We start from the raw sequence: 24,451 nt of genomic DNA on the forward strand, positions 1-24,451 counted from the left end.
TGGCTGCAAAACAGGTGCAGATGGTATCAGCCCTAGCATCTTGCAGGGATCTCTGCATAGTGGTCACAGTTGTTTATCTATAAAAATATAATGTATTGATTGATGTTTCATCAAGGACGTAGGGGAAACTGATAGAGCCAAATTATGGGTCTATCCCTTAGTGACTCTGGGCAGACTCCTTCATCTCTTTCAGGCTGTGTTTTATCAAAAATGGATTGAGTGTCCTCAGAGGTATGTTTTTAGGAAAGATTGAGATCACGTAAGTAAAAATTGTTTTGTAGATGTAAAGCCTTGTGCACGTGCCAGTAACTGTGGTTTGGATGATTTCTGGGCTGGTAGTTGTCATGGCTTTGCTCTATGAGTTAGAACACCCTTTCTGTTCCATCATCTGCAAAAAAGGGGTCACTAATAAGTGTCCTGTGTGCCTAGTAGCAGATTTTCCCAGTGTGTTTGGTGGATTGTTAGTTCTGAAAGCTGCTCCACCAGTAAAGGTTTCCCTGTTAGAGTAAGAATGGCAAATTGTGCAAGCTCTGTATTACCCTTTTGGCCAATTACAATCCATACTGGCAAATGAAAGGCTCTGAGAAGTCCTGCAATAAAAGAATCTGTTTAACTTTGTCCAGCCCAGCATTTTTTTCTAGTTGGCTCTGGGGCCCTTTTCAAGTTAGTAGGCTTGCTCTCCAAGGAAACAGTGCTTCAGGGGCTACCCACAGAGATGATGTAGTGTTGTACAGTTGCAACCAAACTTTGAGAGCTAAATTCTAATTGCTCTGTTTTAATGGAAAGTAAGCAGAAGCCCAGAACAGTTAAGAGGCTCATCTGAGGTCACACAGCTGAACAGTGGCCCAAGATCACCCAGTAGTTAGTGGTAAAGCATGGACTACATCGTGACTCCCCATCCAGTGCTCTCACCTCATTGAATGACATCCAGAAGTTGACAGTTCTCCTCTAGAACCAGTCTTGCTGCTTTGTATGGACACTTCGCAGAATGTGTTTAAAAAACATAAAGATTCAAATGATTTATTGTTGAATGAATTAAGTGATGATCAGTTACCTACTCTGTGCCATTCTTTTTGGGGACTTTAGCATGTAAAGTTCAACCAGATGTGGAGCCTGTGGTGAAGAGCTCGGTAATGGTACCATGGTCATCTCTCACACATGCACACATACACACGTGTGTGCACTCTTACACACTCAAATACCCATTTCTACACACAAGTTTGTTCCTGCACATGCACACACCCACAGCCCACTCCAACGCACTCACACATGCCATCCTGTACACTCATTTGCACACACAACCCTGCTCCTCTACACACACCTGCTCCCATGCACTCTCGCTTATGCGATCCTGTATACTTGTTCACACTTACACATCTGCTCCTACGCACACTCTCACACACACATTCATCCCATTGTATTCTAGGGCTGCAACTATGAGGTAGTTGTGGTAATGGGGATGTCTGCTTGTCCCCATGTCCCCAGAGCTGGTGGAGGGGGGCCTGGCACCAGCTCCCCAAGATGAGCACCTGGGAGTCAATTGCAGGGCCAACCCAATGCCACATTTCCTCCATGTCTCCCAGTTTCTTCCATTTTCTGCCATACTTGCGGATATTGGCCAGCTATTGCTTAGTTGCATGTGATTGGACAGCCACAGCTCTGGCTTCTCCTGTGCTGTTTGTTTTAATCAATGTCAAAGCACTGTGAGGGCAAGGACTGCAGCATCTAGCAGAGGGCCTGGCATAGAGGAGAGGGTCAGTAGCATTTATTGAATGAGTGTCTGCCAGATGCTAGGATGGCCATGACCCAGGCCAACATCCAGGGGGGTTTGGTGAACATGTTTGCTGAGTGCCTGCTGGGCCCTGGGCACCATTCTAGGGACTACAGCAGTGAAAACTATTTAAGCCCTTCTTTCAGGGAGTTTGCGTTCCAGTGGGAAGAGAAATAATGAATATTAGTGAATCAGATAAAGCTAAGTCATCATATACAACGCTGAAGAAACTCAAACAAAGCTGTGTGATGGAGAATGCCAGGGAGGAATGGGAGAAGCTACACGTGGGGGCCCAGCGAGTTCTCTGAGGAGCTGACATTTATCTTGAGATCTGAGTAATGAAGAAGTGACAGCCTTGCAAAGCTTTGGGGAAAGAATATTTGTCATAGACGAACAGCAGGTACAAAGGCCCTGTAGAAGAAAGGAGCTGGGCTAGGGACCAGGAAGAGGCCATACTGGCAGTTCGCTGCTGATTTTCTTGCCAGCACCCTTTGGAGGGGGTAACTGCTGGTGTTTGATCTGAGACCTACTTATCTTCCTGGTTCAATCACTAAAGCCAAACAGTGCATCCTGGGCTTTGTGGGGCGGGGTTGCCCTCTAGATCTGTCCATCCCCAACCACTGTAAATGAGGAGAAGGTCAGACTTCTAAGGCCCCTCTTAGCTCTACTGTTACAGAATTCGATGCTGTGTTTGCAGGAGGTTTGCAGGAGACCATTCAGGTGGTCCATCTGGAAGGATCGTGAATTAGTTGTGCTGCTTCCATTATTAATAACCATGATGTCATACATCTGTGCGGTTCCTGATCGGCTGCAGAGCACTCTCCCTTATTATCCTGTTCACTCTGTGGACTAATCTGCCAAGCGGGGGATGGGATGGAAAGAGCGCAGATACTGCCACACACTGCCGCAGGCTCACCCAGGCCACTTCACCCCCTTGAGCCCCTGCTTCCTCCGCTGCAAAGCAGGATCACAGGAGAACCTGCCTCCCAAGGCTGTTGGTGTGGTGAAGTGAGAACATGCACGTCAAGGCCCCGGCATGTAGTAGGCACTTGGTAGCTGCTGGTTCCTGTTTTACAGATGAGGAACTCAGAGCTAAGAGGGATCATGACTTTTTTTGTCTGCTTCTGTGTCCCTAGTCTTCCCAGCCCAGGGCTCTGGGTCCATAGTGGGCTTTTAATAACTATTGGGTTGAGTTGAGTTGCCTGTGGTCAAATAGCTGGTAAATGGCAGAGCTAGGACTCAAACCCGGGACTCTGGGCTCCACAGTCCTTTTTATAAACATCATGCTCTTTGAGAATAATTGTCACGGTTAATAAAGACGAACCTTCACATGCATTTCTGAATGAGTTATTGTTGCTTGGGAGAATCTTAGAATTGGAAGGTCTCAGGGGTTTTGAGGTGTGATATTCTTTGTAAATCAATTAACAAATTTCTTAAGAAACATTTTAGAACCTTCCAGAAAAGGGTGTAGTTGTGAGAAAATGGTCTGAGAATTGAGAGCAGTGGTTCTTAACCAGGGGTGCCAGGTGCTGTCACCTGAGGGCTTTGAACAGAAGAGCTCCAAGTTCCACCCTGATTGTCTGGGGAGAGTCTGGGGACAGCATGTGGGCATGTGGAGAAGTGCCCCGGTGCTAGATGTTCTGCCTGGGATGAGAAGCCCAGCCAGCAGGAGGCCCAGGAAGTCAGGCAGGCCTTCCATCTGCCTCCCATTTCCATCTGTCCTTGGCTGTGGCTCCGACCCCCTTGTCCTGGACCTACAACGGCCACATGGTAGTAGCATGAGCGATGGCGTCCCACAGACCGGAGTTTACATCTCCTGCTTTCTAACCCTGTGCCTTTCCTATTTGCTTTGCCTCTCCTAAACCTCAGCTTCCTGATCTGTGATGTGGGAATGCTCACAATTACCTACAGGGTGACAGATGTCTCATTAGATACTTGTGCCTGGCACTTAGTAGGTGAACCATAAACAATAACTAGTTTCAGTTGTTAGGATGAAAAATTAATGAGAATAATAAAAACTGCAGTATTTGCGAATGAATCAGCTGCTCCTAAAGGGGGCAATAAAATAGACCAATTTGCCCCAAACACCAGCCTTTGGGAGGAAGGTACATTCCATGCCATAAGCATCAGCCTTTGGGTGAAAGAATTACCAGCTCCACCACCTTCCTAAACCTCTTCATTGCATAACCATTGCTCCATGGAGAGCTGAGGGGCTGAATGGGGACCAGGGCCAGCATCACTTCCCATGCCTCTGACAGATCGATGGGCTCAGATATGAGGATGTGAGTGAGATATCAGTGTGAGTTCAGGCTTGTACTCACCTATATCAGCCTGGTCTCTTGCTCCTGAGGCCACCATGTGGGGAAATTGGGGTGTAAACACCCAACTTGTGGGAGTCTCGGGAGGTTGTGCTTCTCACTTTACTGTCATTTATTCACTTATTCAACAGTGGATTGGGTCCTTCCGAGGGCTCAGCTCTGGGCTAAGCACTAGGAGAGAGCCTGTGTCCCCAAGAAGCTCAGAGTTGAGCAAATCCACCACCCACAAGCCACATGGCCATGTGCAAGTTGCATTTCCTCTCCAGGTCTCAGTTTCCTCCTCTCTAGAATGGGATCATTCTGGTTACTTCCCCAGAGGAATATTTTGTTGTTTTTAGGGACCCAGCCCAACAGGCTCTGGAGTGCTTTCTAGGCCTTAGGATCTCTGATAGAGTGGTCAGGCAGAGAGAACAAGGGCTTTCTTACCAGGAGGAACTTGATTCTGATGCTGGTCCTCCCTTTTCTTACTGCGTAATTTGCTGCATTTCTAAGTTCTCTGTGTTTCATTTTCTTCAGTTATGAAATGCAGTTATAATGCTTTCATTGCAGGATACTGTGAGTGTTAGTTGAGATGATCATATGAAGTACCTGGCTCTGAACAAATGCAACCCCCATTTCCTTTCTGTCTGGCTCTTAACTCTGCTGCCTGGTTCATTGCTGCTTTGGAGAGTCACCTCAGCTCGTCAGTTCCCAAGTTCCAATACCCAGGAATGGTCAGGGTAGGCAGACAATCAGATTAGAGCTCCAGGTAATAAGCACGTACGTGTCCCTTGGTGAAAGGTGAGCATGGGGAGATGGTTCCAGCCCACAAAGGAATCGGGGCCAGGGTACAGAGCTGGGAGTCCTGGGTTCTGTTCCTGGAACTGCCACTAAGTACTGTGTGTCATTTGCCAGTTCCCTCCCCTGTCTGAACCACAGTGTCCTCAGCTGCAGGCTGGCCTGCGGGATCCCCTGGGTTTCTTCCTGCTCTGAGAAGTCCATAGGCCTTTGATGTGCAAGTGCTGAGTGAATACAGTAAGGAAGTGAACTGGCTGCGTGTGGGGGTGTGGGGATTTTACCAGCTTTTTCTAGCCTGGACTCTGTTGGAATTGATTGTGTGAGGAAGCCAGCAGACAGGCTCTGGACAAGGAAGAGACTGTGGTTTCTAATTGGCAGAGCCACTTATGGGAGAGAGGGCAAGCAAAGAAACGTTAATGACATTAAATTAAATTAAAAGAAAGGCATTACCCTATTTTTTTTCTTAAAGAAGACCCAAAGGGCTCTGAGCCAAAGAGCTTTGCTCTTATTTGAATTCAACAGTATGTTTAGGTGTAAAGAGTTGTTTTCAAGTTACCAGGGTGGAGGCAAGAGATTACAGAGTAAAACCAAACATATAGTCATTTATTTAGCAGACATCTGTTGAGCCCTCACTATATGTCAGGGGCTGCTCTAGGCACTGGGGTACAGCAGTGACCAAAACAGACCACAATTGGGGCTCTCAGGCAGCTCATAAACTAGTGGAGAGAGGCCAGTCGTGAACAAAGGAACACGGCAATAGGGAATGTGTCAGATGGGGGTCAGTGCCATGGAGAAGCATGAAGCAGGGTGGGAAGTTAGAGAATGCCATGGGGAGGGATTCAGGGGCTCTTTTCTCTCTCTCTTTCTCTCTCCGTTTTTTTTTTTTTTTTTTTTTTTTTTTTTTTTTTTTTTTTTTTTTTTTTGAGATGGAGTCTCGCTCTGTCACTCAGGCTGGACTGCAATGGCACAATCCCTGCTCACTACAACCTTCTGGATTCAAGCGATTCTCTCACCTTAGCATCCCAAGTAGCTGGGATTACAGGCACCCGCCACCACGCCTGGCTACTTTTTGTATATTTAGTAGAGACAGGGTTTCACCATGTTGGCCAGGCTGGTCTTGTGATCTGCCCTCAAGTGATCTGCCCACCTCAGCCTCCCAAAGTGCTGGGATTACAGGCGTGAGCCACCACGCCCGGCCTCAGAGGCTCTTTTCTGTAGGATGGTCAGAGAAGGTGTCACTGATACGGTGTCCCATGAGTGGAGCCGTAAAGGAAGTATAGAACTGAACAGACTAAGGAAAATTTCCTTTCTCTATGGGGCACATGGAGGTCTACGGAAACATCTCATTTGAAGCTGGAAGGGTCAGCTAGGTCAGACAGCTCAGTCTCTGGGCTGTCCTGCTTTGGAAACAGTGTATCAAGTCTGCTTAATGATAATCGTTACAGCAACATTAATAATAATAATAATAGTGAGCCACATGGGATAGGGCTTTAAGCCTTCAAAATGTCTTTCCATGTAGACTGTCTCATTCAGCTCTGTCACAAGCTGGAAGGTATTATCTCCAGACTGCGATTGAGGAACCTGAGAACTATAGATGTGGGGTGACAAGCCCAGGACTGTATCAGAAATGAGGGGCAGAGTGGACACTCAAGCCCAGACTTGCTGTCCACTGGACACCGTGTTTCTCCCTGCAGGGCAGCTGGGATCCACCACAGTACCCAGCATACCCCCTTGCATGCAGTAGAGAATGGTATCCGTTTCTTGAAAACAATAATAAATCCACAGATGAAGAAGGCATGACAACTAAATACCATGTTCTATATTGGCATGAATTCTGGAACAGAAAAAGGACATTAGTGAAAAAACTGGTGAAATAGTTACTAGTAATGTACCAATGTTAATGTCTTAGTTTTGACAAATATACCTGTTATGTAAGATGTTCACATGAAAGGAAACTGGGTAGAAGATATATGGGGTCTCTGTTCTATCTTTGCAACTTTTCTGTCAATCTAAAACTATTCCAAAATGAACATTTTATTTAAAAATAAATGAATGAATCCACATACACTTCCACTAGCTGTCCTCCTCTGCTTAGGAAATGCCATAAAGAGTCAGTAAGTAATTAAATCTCTGCTACTGGTCACCCCGAGCATACTATCCCGAGTTGCCTGTATGAGAAGGAGCAAAATTATAAACCAGTGCCTGTAACAACACTGGCAGAGGAATTTTCTGTTGGAGATGTCTCCCCCAGGGACTGCCCCCAAGTGAATTTCATGTATACCGTATAACTTACATTTTAACCTATGCCAAGTATACTCTTTGTATTTGGTGAAGGTTCACCAACTCAATTTCACTCGATGCTGTAACAGACAGAAACACGGTTTTACTTGTAGAGCTATATCATGTGACCATATATCTATATAATGAATTGCAGTGACTGATAGCTGGGAAGGAGTAGGTGCAAGGAGAACAGAGTCAGAAGAGTCAGAGGGCTGGAAAGGCTTTAAAGGTGATCTGGTTTTCTTTTGCAGTAGAAAACATTTAGGCCCAGGGAGAGGTGTCTCATGGAGTGGATGAAAGAGAACAGGGGCCAGGGGATTTGGGGGCTTAGTGCCTCATTCTCCATTCACAAAACAAGTGAGTTGGCTTAGGTGAGTCTCTGGGGACCCTTGGGCTGAAAGCCACTGAGCAAGGGATTGATCCAGGCCCACCCAGCAACTGCTGAACCACACAGCTCAGCCTGTCCAGGACACCTGGCCTCCTAACGGTTTCTTGCCTTGGCTTGCGAACATTTGGTGTCACCCTGAAATCTAGGAGAGGCACAAGATGCCCAGGTGGGCAGGAAACCATCATTATCATGGGTTGATTAGAAACCATCTGTTTTTTAAAAGGGTAGGTTATCTGGGCTCTTTATTTTAAGCAAGCTCTGATCTTATGAAATAAAGCAGTCCAGCTTTTCCCATGGTGTGTTTGTAGACCACAAGTGCCATGGGGTCTAAAGATGTGTTACAGGGAGAAAATGAAAGTCCAATGGCCAATAAAGACCCTTTTCCTGTAGGAATTCTCAGTCTTTAATATGCAAAAGTGCATTGGGTATCTGCAAAATAGCGTGTATGTGTGAGGGTTGTGAACGTGAGTGTGTGTGTAGAGGTGGGTACTATGTGCAATTTTTTAAGATTAATTGATCAGATAACAAATGTATATGTATGTGTTATACACACACACGCACACACACACACATTTAGACACATACAGAGTAGCTGGAGAAGAGTTCCACAGAAAAACATTTGGGGAAATGCTAAGGTTATCTGAGGTCAAAGCTAAAAAAATTAACGTGAATCAACAGTGACTCAAAACTTATTTCTGCGTGTTAGTTTCAGCATGTCAGTTTCTCACATTTTTTCCCACTTTGTTAGCTTAATTTCTTTTTTCCTCAGAAGAAAAATGGCATGCAAATGATCCTTCTCCCTTCCCTACGTGCGGTGCTCATGCGAGGCAGAAGTATTGTGTGTGCTTATTGAGACGAGGGTAACCAGGCTCATGTGACAGATCAATGGTGGGTTTGTAACCCAGAAACCCACATGTGACATTGGTGTTTAGGAGCTAAAAAATAACCTTCTTTTAAAATGCCGCTAAAGACCAAAAACGCTTTTGTCAAACCTAGCTTTCACATGCGGAGTTGCCAGCACCTGCATGGACACAGGTGTGTTTGTGACCCCACAGGGCAGGCTTCTTCACTGGTCAGTGTGCCTGGTCAGTGGAAATGCCCGGTGAGGTGGGACACCCTCTGATTTGATGATGATTTCTCACTAGGCCGATCTTCACCTGACTCCTGATCCCAGCCTTTCACCGCTCCACGTTGCTCATGGAGTGAGTCCTGTAGACTGCCTGGCCTGCTCTTTAAAACTCTTCCCATCCCGGGCCCTGCCTCAGCCTCCACTTTCCCTGATCCTCGGCCCCATGCGTAAATCCTGCCCCATCCCAAATCCTGCTCCTCACTCCTCCAGGCACGTCCCCAAGTATGTCAGGGTTAGGGACCAATTCCATGCTGTGATAACCTCTCGTCAGAAACTGGACTTCAGTTTCCTTTCCTGGCATATGAGAATAATACTCTCTTAAAGGCTCTGCAAATAAAGCAAAGGATAAATAACAGAGAGGGAAATTTTAAGGGAGAATTTTCTTTGTGGATTAGATGGCAAGGGATATGTGGGAAGGCTTCAGAAACAACTAATTGGTGATGAAGTGGTTGGCTTAGCTAGTCCTTAAGACTCTGGCGTGTTCTTATCTGACCTGTGTGACCTCAAACAAGCTACTTGACATCTCTGAGCCTCCCTTTCCTTGGCTATAAACATGGACTGCTGTGACCACCTCTCAGGGCTTTGAGTCAATGCTGTGAAGTTTGTCAGGAACCCAGAACAGTGCCAGGTGCATAGAAAGCTATGTATTAGTTATTATTTAAAGAATTATTAGTTAGAAAATTATTGTTCTATCAACCAACTAAAAACATAGCCAAGTTTTAAAAAATGTGCAAAAGATAAACGGATAGTACACAGATGTAAAAATGACCCATAAATACATGACTAATGTTCTAGCCACTAAAAAAATCGAAGGATTGTAAATTAAAAATGAGATTATTATTGCCTAGAGGTAGCAAAATGTAAAAAAAAAAAAAAAAAAAAATAGAGAAGATCTGGTACTGGCAAGAGCCAAAGGGCCTTGAGAATCTAGATTGGTATCAATGAAAATTATAAATGCATATACAGTCATCCCTTGGTATCCATGGGGAATTGGTTCCAGGACCCCCTGAGGGTGCTAAAATCCACAGCTACTCAAGTCCTTTATATAAAATGGTGTAGTGTTTGCACTTAACCTACACACATCCTCCTGTATATTTAAGTCATCTCTAGATTATTTATGATACCTAATACATTGCCTACATATCACTTCATTTATGTGGATCACATAGTCCTTGGCACACAACAAATTCAAGTTTTGCTTTTTGGAACTTTGTGGATTTTGTATTTGTTTTTGTTTTTGTTTTTGTTTTGAGGTGGAGTTTTGCTCTTGTTGCCCAGGCTAGAGTGCAATGGCGCTATCTCAGGTCACTGCAACTTACATGTCCCAAGTTCAAGCGATTCTCCTGCCTCAGCCCCCCAAGTAACTGGGATTACAAGCATGCGCCACCATGCCCAGCTAATTTCCTCTATTTTTAGTAGAGACGGTGCTTCACCGTCTTGGCCAGGCTGGTCTCGAACTCCTAAACTCAAGTGATCCACCTGCCTTGGCTTCCCAAAGTGCTGGGATTACAAGTATGAGCTACTGCACCCAGCTGGAATTTTTGTTCCAACTATTTTTGATCCTTGATTGGTTGAATCCATGGATATGGAACCCACAGATAGAGAGGGCTGACTGTGCCTACTTTGGTCCAGCAATTCCCTGGCTATAGAAAATATGTACTCAAAGATATATGTGTACAAAGGTACTCCCTTGTAGCATTGTTTGTAGAAGAGAGAAATTGGAAATGACTTCAGTGTCCAGCAGAGACAATGATTAAAAGGTTTATGGTGCATTTGTGCCAGAGAATACTTTGTGGCCATTTCAAAAGAAAGACATGATCCTTCAGGTCCTAATGTGGGAGGATATTAAGAATGTATTCTTAACTGGAAAAAGGTTTCTGTATAATATGTTTAGGACAATCTCATTTTTACATAGAAAAAGTTAAACAGTTAAGTCTGTGTGTGCACATGTAGAAATGTTTCCGCGCTTGGGGAAACAGCCTGGGAACATGCCCAGTGAACTATGCCTGGTGGTTTCATCTGGGGAATAGGCTTTGCGAGGATGACGCAGGACTTGTCTACTTCTTACTTTAAATATCTCTTTATTTAAGAAAAAAATAAAAAATAAACACAGAAAACAAAAAAGAAAGCCCAAGAAAATAAAGAGAAAAGAAAAATCTTTACATTACAGGATTGTTATGATGATTACATGAGATCATAATACTTGACAAATATTTAACACAGTGCCTAACACTTAGCAAGTGCCCAGGAAATGCTTCTAGCCTCTTCTTCCTTCCTCAGAGTCTGTACCTCCCCTGCCCCCGCCATGCCCATCCCAGTGTTTTTCCCTGACTGTGAGATCAGTAAGCACGCAGTGGTGCTTCAGCAGCGTCAACACACGTCACCATCCACGTGTCTGCCCTTGTAGGGCCGCCAGTGTAAAGCACCCACTCCTCCCATTCCCTGGCAGTCTCTCGGGTTCTTTCTTCTTGACCTTCTTTTGAAGAGCTGCCATCCTTAACCGGGTGCTGCCCAGCCACACCTCCTGGCTCCCAGAAGGAGCCTCTGGCCACCTTGCAGTGTGGGGCTGCCTTTGTTACCACCACTTTCCAAGGGTGAATCTTAAGGATTTGGGTCATTTCTGTTTGTTTCTTTTCCGTTTCCGTTCCCGGCCAGGCTTTCCCACCCCCGGGGATGTGGGCTTTCCTGACTCCCTTCCCCCATGAGCTTCCACCTGGCCCTGATGAATTCCATCATGCCTGCTTAAAACCATTTTACTTGCAATTTGCTAATTTAATTCTAGTCTTACAGAATTTTGGCAACCCTGCCAAATTGGGTGCCAGATGCAGATTTAATGAGCATATTTTCAGTTATTTCTTTCCTGTCTTCATGAAGATGCTGAAGAGAACAGGGTCTGGAACTCATCCCCGGGGGACTCCGTCTCCAGAGCATCCCTCCCCACATTTGATCCTGAGCCACTGTGCGTGACCCTCCAGCCAGGTCTCTCCCCATCTGACGGGAGGAGCTCTTTGGAGAAGGAAGCTACTATCACATCGTCTCCTAGTCTTAGAAGCTCCAACCCAATTCCCATCATTTGGAATTCATAGGAAATGTATTTGGGGAAAATTACTTATTTCCTTCAGCGCATGTCTCCCAGCAGCCATATGCAGCTCAACAGATGTTCAAGGATTCGTGTATTTAACAAACACGTATTGAGCACTTTTTAGAGGGATTTCTTGCAGTGTGGCCTGTTGACTAACTGCAACAGAGTTATGGTGGGGAATGAGGAGACTGGGGAAATACAGATTCCTGGGCCCTGTCCCGCAACTGTAGAATCAGACAGTGGGAGAAGGTGGAGCCTGGGATTCTGCAACCCAGAGGATTCTTACGCCTTCGGCGTTTCCACATGCGTTACCTCATTTCAATTCATCCCAACCCCTTATGGGAGACGTTTTTATCTCCCAGAGTAAGACTCAATGAAGTCAAGGGGGAGGCTCAGGCCACAGTGATGAGCATCAGAACTGGGACTCTACTCGAGGCTTTTGAGTCTAAATATAGAGCTCTTTCCATCTTCCCGTAGCAGCGGCTCAGGGCCCAGGTCTGTTACCCATGATCCTAATATTACATGATCCAAAGCAGGTCTGTGCCTTCTCAAATAAATCCACATCTGGTCTGCTGTGCAGACAAAGACTCAGAGGCTCTGAGCATTTGAGCTACCAAGCCATCAAGTGTGTAGCACTGTCACAGCAGAATCCAGGACCCATACCACATTGGACTCTAAATTCTGTGCCAAGCAGTGCCAAGGGCTAAATGGAGCATACGATGGCCTTTACGTCAAAGATTGGGTGGGAGAAACAAGTAGAGTTCACCGGCTTTGGTGGCAGAGGCCATGACTTTGGGCAAGTCACTTCCACTTCCATGCCTTGGTCTTATCATTGGTACAAGGATGGGGTTGGCCTACAGTCGATGACCTCCAAACTTTTAAATTCGTGTAACCCCCCTCTATATCCTCCCAACTTTTTGAAAACCCAAATAAAATCTTAGGCCACATCCCAGTACATACAAAGAGACAAAAATTGGAGATACCTTGAGCTGCTCAGGGCTTTCTAGGAGGCAAATTGGACACATTTCATTTAGCATTTGCCATTGATCATCTCTGTGTCTCCTCCCCTGGCCCCCCGAGTGGGACATGGTGGCTGCAGCCTCAGTCTTTGGAGTCTGGCATACAGAGGTCCAGTCTGGGCCCTGCCACCTTCTGGCTGTGTGACCTTGGGCAAGTCAGTTGCTTCTCTGTAAGACGGCGGTGATGATGGTTGAGTGGAGGTGAGGGATGAAATGCGCCAATGCATGCTCGTTTAATACTGTGCTCAGTGCCTAGCATGTAGGAGGTGCATTAACTTCATTTTCCTTTGTCGGACTGGGATGAAAGACATGAAAAATTAAATAGTCGTGGAGGACATTTCCCAGGGCCATAAAGACACAATGCCATATGAGTGAGTGGTATGGATGGTGAGGCCCGGACATTCACTGGTCTCTATATTTCAGCAAATGTTTCAGCCCCTGCAGTGGGTGAGATCTTGTTCTAAGGAAAAAACCTGTAGAAAGAGGGGCTTTTGGAGAAGGTAGGGTTTGAGCCCAGCTTCCCAGATAGGGCTCCTGGTGCAGGGAGGCAGAGCAGGCTGGCAGGGCTCACCAGGAGCAAGGACTGCGCTGGGGGCTGGCAGGGCTTGTGAGAGTGGGTCCCAGGCCCACCAGGCAAGGCCACACCAGGCAGGGGCCTCCCAGAGGCCCAACGAGGGGGCCAGATCAGAACATCCCATGGGCTTCTGGCCCAAGAGACCAAGAGTGTAGATCCCAATGTTTGGTGGCAAGAGATCCAAGAAGGAGCGGTTGGGACTTGGTAGGGACTTGTGGCTCAGAGGCAGTGAGGCTGAGGAGAGAAGGAGACTCCAAGCTCACCACGGTGGTGTGGAAATGAGGATACTAGGCCAGGCCCCTCAGTCAGATCCCTGTGTTCCCCCTGCTGGAGCCAGGCTGCAGGAGGAGTGTTCCCCAAGGCCTCAGCGTGCCCTGGAAGGGCCTCCAACTTAGAACCCACTGGAACCTCCCATAATATGATGTGGGGAGTGGAGAAGGAGAGAGCAAAGTACCGTGGGAAGGGGAAGTTTTCCATGTCAGTGGGGTTATTTCTGGCTTTGCTCCTGCTCTTGCAGTCACTGTGGAAACAGCCTATGCCTGGTTCAGTGTGGAAACATGACGAAGTGTTCAAGGGTGATGTGTGCTAAGCAGGCAGCCAGGAGGCTGAGTGTGTGTCTGCCTGCCTCCCTCTCCTGCCCGCCCCACCCACCCCATCTCTCTCATCCTGGGCCGCTTCCTCCCAAAACCCCATTTGGAGGAGATGTGTCTCACACAGTGTGAAAGGCAGAATAATGCCCCGCTCAAAGGTGTGTGCATCCTAATTCTCGAAGTCTATGAGTATGGTGAGTTCCAGGGCAAAGGGGAGGGAAGGTAGCAGATGGAATTAAGGTTGCAAATCAGCTGGCTTTAGAATAGGGTGATTGTCCTGGACTACCCACAAGGTCCCAGTGGAATCCCAAGGGCCTTTAAGTGTGGTAAACAGAGACAGAAGGGTCAGTGCCGGGGGATGCATTGTGAGAAAGACTTGACCTGGCCATTGATGTCTTTGAGGAGGCCACAAGCCAAAGAAGGAGGGCAGCTTCTAGAAGCTGGAAAAGGAGGAAACAGATTCTTCCCTGGAGCCTCCGGAAAGAAATGCAGCCCTGTCAACACCTGGATTTTAGCCCAGTGAGACCCGTTTTGGATGTCTGACCTCCAGACCTCTCAGATAATAAGTTTGTGTTGTTTTAAGCCATTCAGTTTGGCTTAAATTGGTGATGATTTGTTACAGCAGCGTTACAAAACTAATGCATGCAGTACAACAGGGAGGCTGAGGCCATGATGGAGAGAGGTCCTTGGAATGCCCTGGAGGCAGAGGACTCTGTAGTTGTGCTCTTCTGTTTTATCTCCATCTAAGCTTTGCCTTGTGCCTCACTCTCATGGGTCCCCATTGGCCAGACCACTCTGTAAGTAAGAAAGTGGCCATAGACCCTTGAAACATGGTCTCCTGCAGGCACACCATGCAGACATCGTCTCTTCTGCCAGGAATGCCACCCCATCCTCCTCCGTAAGTCCTCCTGTTTCTCAAGGCTCCCGTCCCATCTGCCCCAAGGAACATCTCCTTCCTCTGCCACTGTGTGTGCCTCTGCCAGCTGAAACTGGTTGTGCCCTGCAGTCATGGGAGCCAGGCTGTGCCCGCATGCTGAAGGGTCTGGATCTGAACACAGGGTGCCTGGGGTTTGCCCCTGGCCCTGGCACTTGGTAACTTGGATCTTGAGCCTACCCTTCCCTCCTTCCTTCCAGGTAAACAAGGCTGATGAAGAAGCCCTCTGAAGACACTGCTCTCCTGGGGAAGCACTGCTGTCTGTTATTTTTCTCTCCCAGAGATACAGCCCAGGAGTAACAACTCCTCTCCTAACCTTGGCGTCCCCTGCATGCTGCCTGGAAACCCCCTCTCCTTACTTCACCGAGCATCTCCCATAAGCCCAGGTCTGTACAAAACCAGGAAAATGTGGAAAACCAGGGTCAGGTCATGATGGGTGAGGTGAGCAAGGTGCCCGGGGTGCAAAATTTAAGGAAGTGCTTTTCCTCGGGGTCGTGCAAATGTGGCATGGAGAGTAAACCCCACACTATTTTATAGATGAGGAAACAGACCTAGAAAGGGGAAATGCCTTGCTCAAGGGCACACATTGGTAGAGCTGGGACCACAACAGAGGCCTGTCACCTTCAGTTGCAGGGCAGGTTCACTCTCCTTCAAACTGAATGCATGAATGAGTGATTGGGTGGGTTCGTTAGCACAGCATGTGTTTATTGAGCACCTATTCTATGCTGGAGGCTGGGCTACAGCTTGGGAACAAGACAAACAGGGCCTGGTGCTCCCCTGAGGATTTATATTCCGTGAAGACAGAATAAGTAATGATGCAATTAGTTATTTAATTACAGTGGTGATACAGTGGTGATACAGTGGTGATACATGCTATGCAGGGGATGGCCAGAAGCCATAGGTTGTGAATGGTTGTGCAGGCTGTGCACTGCACAAGTGCATTTGGAGGACCTACTGTGGAGACTCTGTTAAGGAGTTTCCAGTAAAATATGGAAGACAGGATCAGTATGTTTTTAAAGTAACAGTACAAGACCATGAACATTAAGAAGAAGAGCCAGGTTGGAAGAAGGGCCTAGAATTGGAACCCTACTTCCTTCTCTTCTAGTGCCCTGGGCCCTCATCTTCTCTCCCTCCCTGTTTGGCGGTCAGATCACATGGAGTCTGTCCTCCCTTGGGAGTCTCAGAGAAGGACCCCTGCAGCCAGCAGGGCCTGGGGGAGCAAGAGGAGTGAGGCATTGCCCTGTCTTGTGTGGCAGAGCTTCTGCTGCCCTGGATTCGATTCAAGGGCTTAGAAGCCTGGGATAGCAGCAGGGGCTGGAGTCTTCAAAACCAAGGATTCTCTGCCTGGACAAAGCATGGTTCTCAGTATTGCCTGTTCTCTGGAATGTTGGTTCTGGGTGGAGCCTGGCTTCTAGGAATTAGGCATCCCAACAGCTCACTGTGAAGCTTTGGGTACTCCTGCCTCAGAGTGTTTCTGCATGCATGAAGAAAGCTTGTATAAAGATACAGGGAGATGTGTGCTATTGTTTTATTTAAGTATCTTGCCTGCCTGTTGGGTGAGGCCAGCTCCTAGGCCAACCACCTGGGCCAGCTGTGGTATAATATCCTGGGAGCCAGTTCCCCTTCTCCCTCATGCTTGCTGGGGGACTTTGGATAAGCCTCACCTCCCGGAGCCTCACTCTGCAAAATGACAATGATAAAGGCCTAGCTTACCCAATTATTAACATAAAAAAAAAAAAAAAAGAATGGATATGCAACTGTGCTTTAAATCCCTGAGTTATATGGGCATGAAGACTGCCACCAAATGGAGGCATTCCTTCAGTCATCAAAAGGGGATCTGACTTATATTCTGAGAGTTAGAGGCCGTCCTGGCTTCCAGGAGCAGCAGAGAAGGACACATCGTTCTCTCTGTTTGTTTCCTTTAATGAGAAAGAATGATTCTGGCTGGTAAAGAAATCAACCTCCTGACAGGGACTTAAACAGGAGGGGTCCTTAGAGACAGACTTGTTCAGGTTTTTGGTTTGTCAGGAGGGGAAACTGAGGCCTAGAGGAGAATGTGATTTGTTCTTGGTCACGTGACCAGTTAATGGTAGGGCTGTGGTCAGATCCCAGGTCCTGTTCACCCATCTCCTCACCACGCGTACCGTCCCATAAGTCCATGAGTTTAGCTACTTCAGGCACAATAGGTGGCCGCAGCCTGGCAGGGAAACAGGGAGGTGACCCTGGTGAGGAATAAGAGGATAGGAAGGTTTGCCAGGCACAGTGGCTCATGCCTGTAATCCCAGCATTTTGAGAGGCCAAGGTGGGTGGATCACTTGAGCTCAGGAGTTTGAGACCAGCCTGGGCAACATAGTGAGACCTCATCTCTACAAAAATAAAAAAATTAGCCAGGGGTGGTGGCACGCACCTATAGTCCAAGCTACTCTGGAGACTGAGATGGGAGATCGGCTTGAGCCCAGGAGGCAGAGGTTGCAGTGAGTCAAGATTGCGCTATTGCACTCCAGCCTGGGCAACAGAGCAAGACCCTGTCAAAAAAAAAAAAAAGAAAAAAAAGAAGAAGATAGGAAGGCAGGCACAATCTGGGGAGGGGGTGAGTGGGGTGGGCAGAGGGGAAGGTAACAACATGGAAGGTCTTGGTACCGAGCGAGTAGAGGTGGAATGCTCTTCAGGTTCCTTCCCCTCCTTCTGGAACCACCCCAAAGCCTCTGTCCATCTCCAGGTTCCTAGGCCATGTAGATAACACCAGCACAAGCATCTGCCCTGCTGATGTCAGGCCATCAGGGGTTCTGGGAGCTGCAGCACAGACAGAGGGATGTCAAGTGCCCTGGGACAACCTTTGGTCTAAGCAGACTGTGTATCTGTCACTTTAGTAACTCCACCTGTTGCTTGGTGCCAAAAATGAGGTCCTGAATATGGTGGTGTCAGGGCAACACCGAAAGGCAGGGCAGTGGTAGTGTGTTTATTTGTTGCTATTCATGCACTCGTCTGTTCAGCATGCTTTCCCTGCAGGCTGACTGCATGCCAAGCACTGGAGGTACAGACAGTTCATGTTCTCGCCCGGAAGGCACTCCCTGTCTGTGAGGAAGACCCAGGTGCTGGGGAATAAATGTCATCGGACAATGTGATCGGTGTTAGACCAAAGCTCTGGATGGGGTCAGAAGCGTTAGAGAAGAGAGAACCTCCAGCACCTTCCTAGGGAGTCTGGGTTTCTGATGGCAGTCAGCAGACATCAGAAGTGGCGGAGGAGCATTTGTGGCCTAATCAGAGCTGTGATGCAGAAGTACCGCTTGGGGCAGTATGGAGGGAAGACCCAGGGAAGGATGGGAGTCACGTGGGGAGACCAGGGAGGAGGCAAGGATGCTGAAGCCTCGGTCAAGACGGTGGCAGTAGGGTGGAGAGGGGCTCATGGGCATAGGGACTTAGGGAGCTGATTTACTGAGAACCTGGTGGCACATGGCAGGTGGGGGCTGAGGAAGAGGGAGAAGAAGTCAATGCTGGTTCCTAGACTTCCATACATGCCTCAGATGCAAGGCCCCATGCTAAGACTCAGAGTCTGAGTAGCTGTGATCCCCTAGGGGTCCTGGCCCTTGGCTGACACCCCAGTCTGCCGGGTCCCTCAAGAAGAACCAAGAGGATCATGTGACACTGATGGGCTGCAGACTGATGTTCACCAACACACACCCAAATTGCTTTCCCTGTCAACAAGGGTAGTAAATTGAGAGAATTCAGTATTTATTCACTCAGAGTCACCAATTATGTTCAAGGCTCTGTGAGTGACACAGATGCATCACACATCCCAATCCCGCCCTCAGAGATCAGATGGTTGGTTTGTGATGCCCACACGCATTTGTATGTATTATATTGCACCCATACAGGGTAGAGAAGGTAAACACCACGACAAAGAGATCAAATCCTTAAATGAAATATCATTCCTGGCCAGAGAAAGAGTCGGGTCATGGAGGGCTTTGTGGAGGAGGTGGCCTACGAAGTGGGCTCACCCAGGCTGGTGTGGGTTGGATTTGGCCACATTAAAATGGAGAGAAATATTCCAGACAGAGACAACCACAAAGAGGCATGAATGTGGAGCATGGCAGTTGGCAAGAACAGGGCTTTGCAGGGGAGTGTGGATGCCAAGGCAGCCTGGCGTATTTGTAAAGTGTAGACTTTACTCTCTAAGGGGAACCACTGAAGGATTTGGGATTTGGGGCGGGGAATGACTTGGTGAGAGCTGGCTATCAGGACAGCCTGTCTGGTTCTATGGATAAGTGAGCTGGACAGGACAGTGCAGACGCTGTTGCGTGTTGGTTCACACAAGAGAGGATGGGCAGTGGGGTCTGAGCCAGGTTGGGGGTGGGAAATCCTTGTCTATTCATTGACATGGATTGAGGCTTTGGGCCAGGCCCTGTTCTAAGCACTTTATGTGCATTACCTGATTGAGTCCTTCCCACAGTCCAGCCCGGTAGGTGCTCCTGTCATTCCCACTTTACAAATGATAGTTCACGGAGGCCTGGAGATGTCAGGTCAATAACTCAGAGCATAGCTAGGAGGTGGAGTAGGCAGGATTCAAACCTAGTAGCCTGTGCTCTTAAATCCTCTGAAATGTCACCCTAAAAATGGCATCCCAAAGGGACTGAGTATGCTAAGAGTGGCCCTGCCAGGGTTGGGAGTGGCTCTGAGGGTTGACCCAGGGCTGCAGGTCCTCTCACCATAGCCACTGGCTCCCCTCACCCCCTGTAAGCAGTGTTGGGCCCCACAGGGCCTGCTCTGGTTCACCGACTCGAAACCAGAGCCCACGTATAGGTGGTGACAATGTAAATAACTGATGCAATGGAAACTTTCTATGGAAAAAGGTACCCACTCAAACAGCCACAAAGTCCAAAAAAAGGAAGAACACCACAGCAGACCAAGAGGGCCCTGTGGCACACAATTTCCTTTGGCACAGCCTTTCTGTCTGACTGAATCTCTGAACTGGTGGAGGTGGGGATGGGGATGGGGTGGGAGACAGGGTAGCACTGGGCAGGAGTGGGGCAGGTGGAGATCTAGACCAGAAGCCTGGCTGGGTCCCCGGAGGACTCTGGGTCTCCAGGCTTCCCCTCTTAGCTAAGGGGGCAGCTGTCGTGTGCGCAGAAAGCAATTCTGCCTCCAAAAACACACACCTGTTATCGCAATCTTCCTAGTAGGCATGAATTACTCCCTCCCCCTGCCCCACTGTGGACCAGTGGTGGAGGTTCTGCAGTTCCCGGGTTCTCCCTAGGCCTCCACCTGCTTTGCTGTGAATAAGTTGCAGCAGTCTTGTTATGGGATCTGGTATCTTCTTATTTTAGAAAATGAAATAATCGTAAGCATAAGTAAAGCTAAAAGATCAGAAGTAACCAGAAGAGGAAGAGGGAGAAGGTGGATTTTTCCGGGAAGCCAACTCTATCATTTTGTTCTTACCCCGGCCCAGGGCGTGCACTCTTACTCTTGTTTCAGAGGTGAGGAAACAGACTCACAGATGTTCAAGGACTCGAAGAAGGCAACACAGTGTCTAACACCAGTAGTGTCCAGTTTTATTTAATGCCAGAGCCTTGGGCTCTCCTGCAATGCAAGGCTGTCCACATCTCTCTGTTTTCACAGCCTCAGTTTCCTCAGTTGTCAGATGGTGATGATGGAGCCTGACTGTAGCATTAGTATGCCCGTGAAAAAATGCAGGGACAGTCTTGGCATGTGGAAGACACTCAACAAATGTTGGGTTCTTCCTTTACCTCTGACTTCTGTGTCTACAAGCTGGGGAGATTTAGAAGACTTCTTGCAGGGAAGCAGCTCAGGTTTGGGGCTCCCTGGGAGAAAAGGCCAGAAACACTGATTTTCTTATCTATCTTCTCTGCTAGATCCATCACAGCCTGAGATATGGGCAAGGTCTTCTTCACCTTTGCACCCTAGGGTCTAGCCCAGTGATAGGGAGTGTCTTGTCCAAGGTCACTTGGCTGGTTGCAGCTGGACCTCAAATGTGGGGCTGTCTCATGGGCTTTCTGTTGTACCCAGAGAGGGAAAATGGTGTCTTCTCTGCTCCCCTGTGGCGAGTGCCTAGTTGCAGGGGGCTTTCTATGAGAGAGGGCTGTGAGGTGTGGCCTAATATAGCAGGAAGTGACCTCACTGCTCCTCCCACCCATATCTTCCCCCGCCCTGCAACCCCCACCCCAGCAGCTCTCAGAACCTTCATCTCCAAGTGCAGCTCCTCAGGTCTCGTCTGTTCCTCCTCCTGCCACTCCAGTATTCTCCCCCACTCCTGGGCTGGGTGCCCCCCGTACACCAGCCATATCTCCCTTCCCTGTTCCTGCAGTGCCTGAAAACCATGAACCTTTCTTCTGCCAAATCCCAGTGTAGAGCTTATGGGACAGCATATTCCTGCCTGCCACTAAATGGAATATGTTATCTTGCACTTGGAGTTCCTCTTTTTTGCTCCTTCATACAATGGAAAGTATCACCATTCTCTATTTTTAAAAGCCCTGTCTTTCCTGGAAAACATTTTTGGGTATCCTCAAAGCAGGTCTTGTCGCTGTCAGTGACGGGGCTCCATTGCCTGTCTCTCTGCCCACTCTCCATGTTGGGGATGCCTCACTCATCCGTGAGTCAGCTGCCATGTGAGAGAGAAGCCTCTTGTCTGGAGAACACAGTCGGGGACCAGGAAGTTTCCCAAGGCAGCCTCCAGGCTGTCAGCTGCATGTCACAGCGTTCTCAGACTAGAGTGCACTCAGCTGAAACAAAGGTGAGCCCCCCAGGAAAGTGAGAGCCGGAAGGCTGACCACAGAGAGGGAGGTAGGTCGCAGAACTGACCCTAAACCCCAAAAAAGAAGCCAGAAGGAGGAGAGATTGACAGAGGGAGGGAGACTTGGAAGGTGTCCCACCATAACTGAAGAAGGGCACAGGCATTTATTGAGTGTCTTTTGTATACTGGGTTCACACTCATTTCACACACACTTTGTCGCATCTGATCCACGTGACAAACCCAGGGAGGGTGAGAGTCTTCACTTCTAACTCATGAGGAAAGTGAGCTAGTAATGGATGAAACCAGGGTCTGAACCTATGGCTTTCTGATGATGTAAAGGCCAACTCTCTGTGCTATGCCATGCTACTTCTGTGGTGCTGGGTAAGTGAGGCATGCCAGTAATTCTCTCTGTTCCCCTCCCACCCACCCCATTGCCAGTATCCAGCATGAGCCACCAGGATTATTCCATATGATTCTGCCATGTGTGACCCATGTCTTAGATTTCTGTGTTTTCTTGTTGATCACAGACCACAATAACAAATAAAACTGAAAATAGAAGGATTCATCCCACGATTCCCTGCCCCATGCAGATCAAACTCAGCTTTCCATGTGCCAGCCCCTTCTGCAGATGTTCCATTCAGAGTGGAGGGAAGGGCCACGTGTCAGGAGGGTGACAGGGGCCTCAGGGCCAGGCTTCTTCTCCACTTTCTTTAGGATCAGGGTGTGAGGCCCAGTGCCAGAGTCCAAAGCCCCCCTGCCTCCCTGCCAGCCCTTGGAAAACAGCTGTTATGACCCAGTGAAGCTGGCCCCTGCCAGGCATCCAGGATTCTTCTGTTATTAACCCTTTGTCAGCTGCAGTGATGCCAACCCCCGATGCCCAGACTGGATGCAGCTCCTGCCAGCTGCCCGCAAAGGCCTTGCTTTGATGCATTGGTGGAGAGTGGAGAGCAAGGGCCGTCCCTCCTCATGATTTTGGGTGGGGCCAGCCGAGGAGCCGGCCCTGGTCCTTCCTGCCCTGGGTGGGTGCCACCTTGCAGGTGGGCCCCTCTACCCTTAGTAGCCCCCTCCCTGTTCAACTGTTTCCTAAAAAGAAGACACTTTTATATCAGTTTCTCAGTTTTTATTATAGTAAAATACACATAACATAATTTACCATCTTAATCATTTTTAAATGTACAGTGTAGTGTTATTAAATACATTCATAAAGTTGTGCACCCATCACCACCATCCATCTCTTCTTTTCTTTCTTTCTTTTCTTTCTTTCTTTCTTTCTTTCTTTCTTTCTTTCTTTCTTTCTTTCTTTCTTTCTTTCTTTTCCTTTTTCTTTCTTCTTTCTTTCTTTCTCTTTCTTTCTTTCTTCCTCTCTCTCTCTCCCTTCCTTCCTTCCTTTCTTTCTTCCCTTCCTTCCCTTCCTTCCCTTTCCTTCCTTCCTTCCTTTCTCTCTCTTTCTTTCTTTTCCTTTCTTTCCTTCCTTCCTTCCTTCCTTCCTTCCTTCCTTTCCTTCCTTCCTTCCTTCCTTCCTTCCTTCCTTCCTTCCTTCCTTCCTTCCTTCCTTCCTTCTTTCTTTCTTTCTTTCTTTCTTTCTTTCTTTCTTTCTTTCTTTCTTTCTTTCTTTCTTTCTTTCTTTCTTTCTTTCCTTTCTTTCCTTCCTTCCTTCTTTCCTTCCTTCCTTCCTTCCTTCCTTCCTTCCTTCCTTCCTTCCTTCCTTCCTTCTCTCTCTCTCTCTCTGTGTCTTTTTCTTTCTGTCTCTTTCTTTGTATAAACTTAAGGGGTACAAATGCAGTTTCATTACATGGATATATTACATAGTGGTGAAGTGTGGGCTTTTAGTATAACCATCACCCAAATAATGTACATTGTACCCAGTAAGTGATTTCTCATCCCTTACCCCTCCTACCCTCCCAACTTCAGAGCCTCCAGCGTCTGTCTATTATTCCATACTTTGTGTCCATGTGTACACATTATTTAGCTTCCACTTAAAAGTGAGAATATGCAGTATTTGATTTTCTGTTTCTTAGTTGTTTCAATTAAGATATTGGCCTCTTAACTGTTTTCATCTTATAAAACTGAAGTTCTGTGCTTATTAAACACTGACTCCCCATTCTGCTCTGCCCCAGCTCCAGACAACCCCTATTTTACTTTCTGTCTCTATACTTTTACATCATTTTCAAATTACAAAAGTGATACATGCTTATTGCTTTAAAAAAGAACACTATGAAAATGTAGAAAGAAGAATGCAGAATGCATGTTTCAAGCCCCACCCATTCTGCAGTCCCCCCAGGACAAGATTGCATCCCCCAGGTCCTTTCCAGCAGTCACAGCTACACAGATAGGTGTGTGTCTATGATTTTGCTTTTCACCATCCCATTGAGAGGAAGTGTGTGTCACAGCTGAGAGTGCAGGCTCCAAGAGTCTAACAGACCAAGGTTCACTGCTTGGTCAAGCCTTAGCCTCTCTAGGCCTCAGATGGAATATGGGGGCAGAAGTGGCATCTTCCACCCAGCAGGCTGTTGAGGGAGGGGGGCAGGGAGACTACCCGTGAGAAGCGCTGAAGCTTGTACATTACATAGACAAAGCTTGACACATAGGCAAGTCACAATGAATCTCTATAATTGGTAGGAGTATATGTTTATCTTTAAGAAAAGTTATGTTCCCATGACTATTCCATTGTGTGTATTTATCATCATTTACTTATTAAACCAATTTCCTGCTGATGGTCATTAAGGCTGCATCCATCCTCACTGTTAAAATAGTGCTACAATGATCATCCCTATGTGTGCATGTGTGTGTGTTTGTGTATGATGATGTGTGTGCACACTTGCAAAGCTGCCAAGTCAACAT

General features: G+C 47.6%; 1 protein-coding gene across 5 annotated transcripts in view; it reads left to right on the forward strand.

The window, feature by feature from the left end:
* HIVEP3 (HIVEP zinc finger 3) overlaps nt 1–24,451 on the forward strand; it is a 535,336-nt gene that overhangs the window by 380,626 nt on the left and 130,259 nt on the right. For 3 of the 5 annotated variants that reach the window (XM_073007415.1, XM_073007416.1, XM_073007418.1), the window contains one exon: nt 15,063–15,248. The exons of the other annotated variants lie outside the window; for them this stretch is intronic. The gene's annotated coding sequence lies outside the window, so the exon portion shown is untranslated. The remainder of the gene's footprint in view (nt 1–15,062; nt 15,249–24,451) is intronic. 5 annotated transcript variants of the gene reach the window in all.

The sequence above is a fragment of the Chlorocebus sabaeus genome, chromosome 20 (assembly GCF_047675955.1).
Source record: "Chlorocebus sabaeus isolate Y175 chromosome 20, mChlSab1.0.hap1, whole genome shotgun sequence".
NCBI classification, from domain to species: domain Eukaryota; kingdom Metazoa; phylum Chordata; class Mammalia; order Primates; family Cercopithecidae; genus Chlorocebus; species Chlorocebus sabaeus.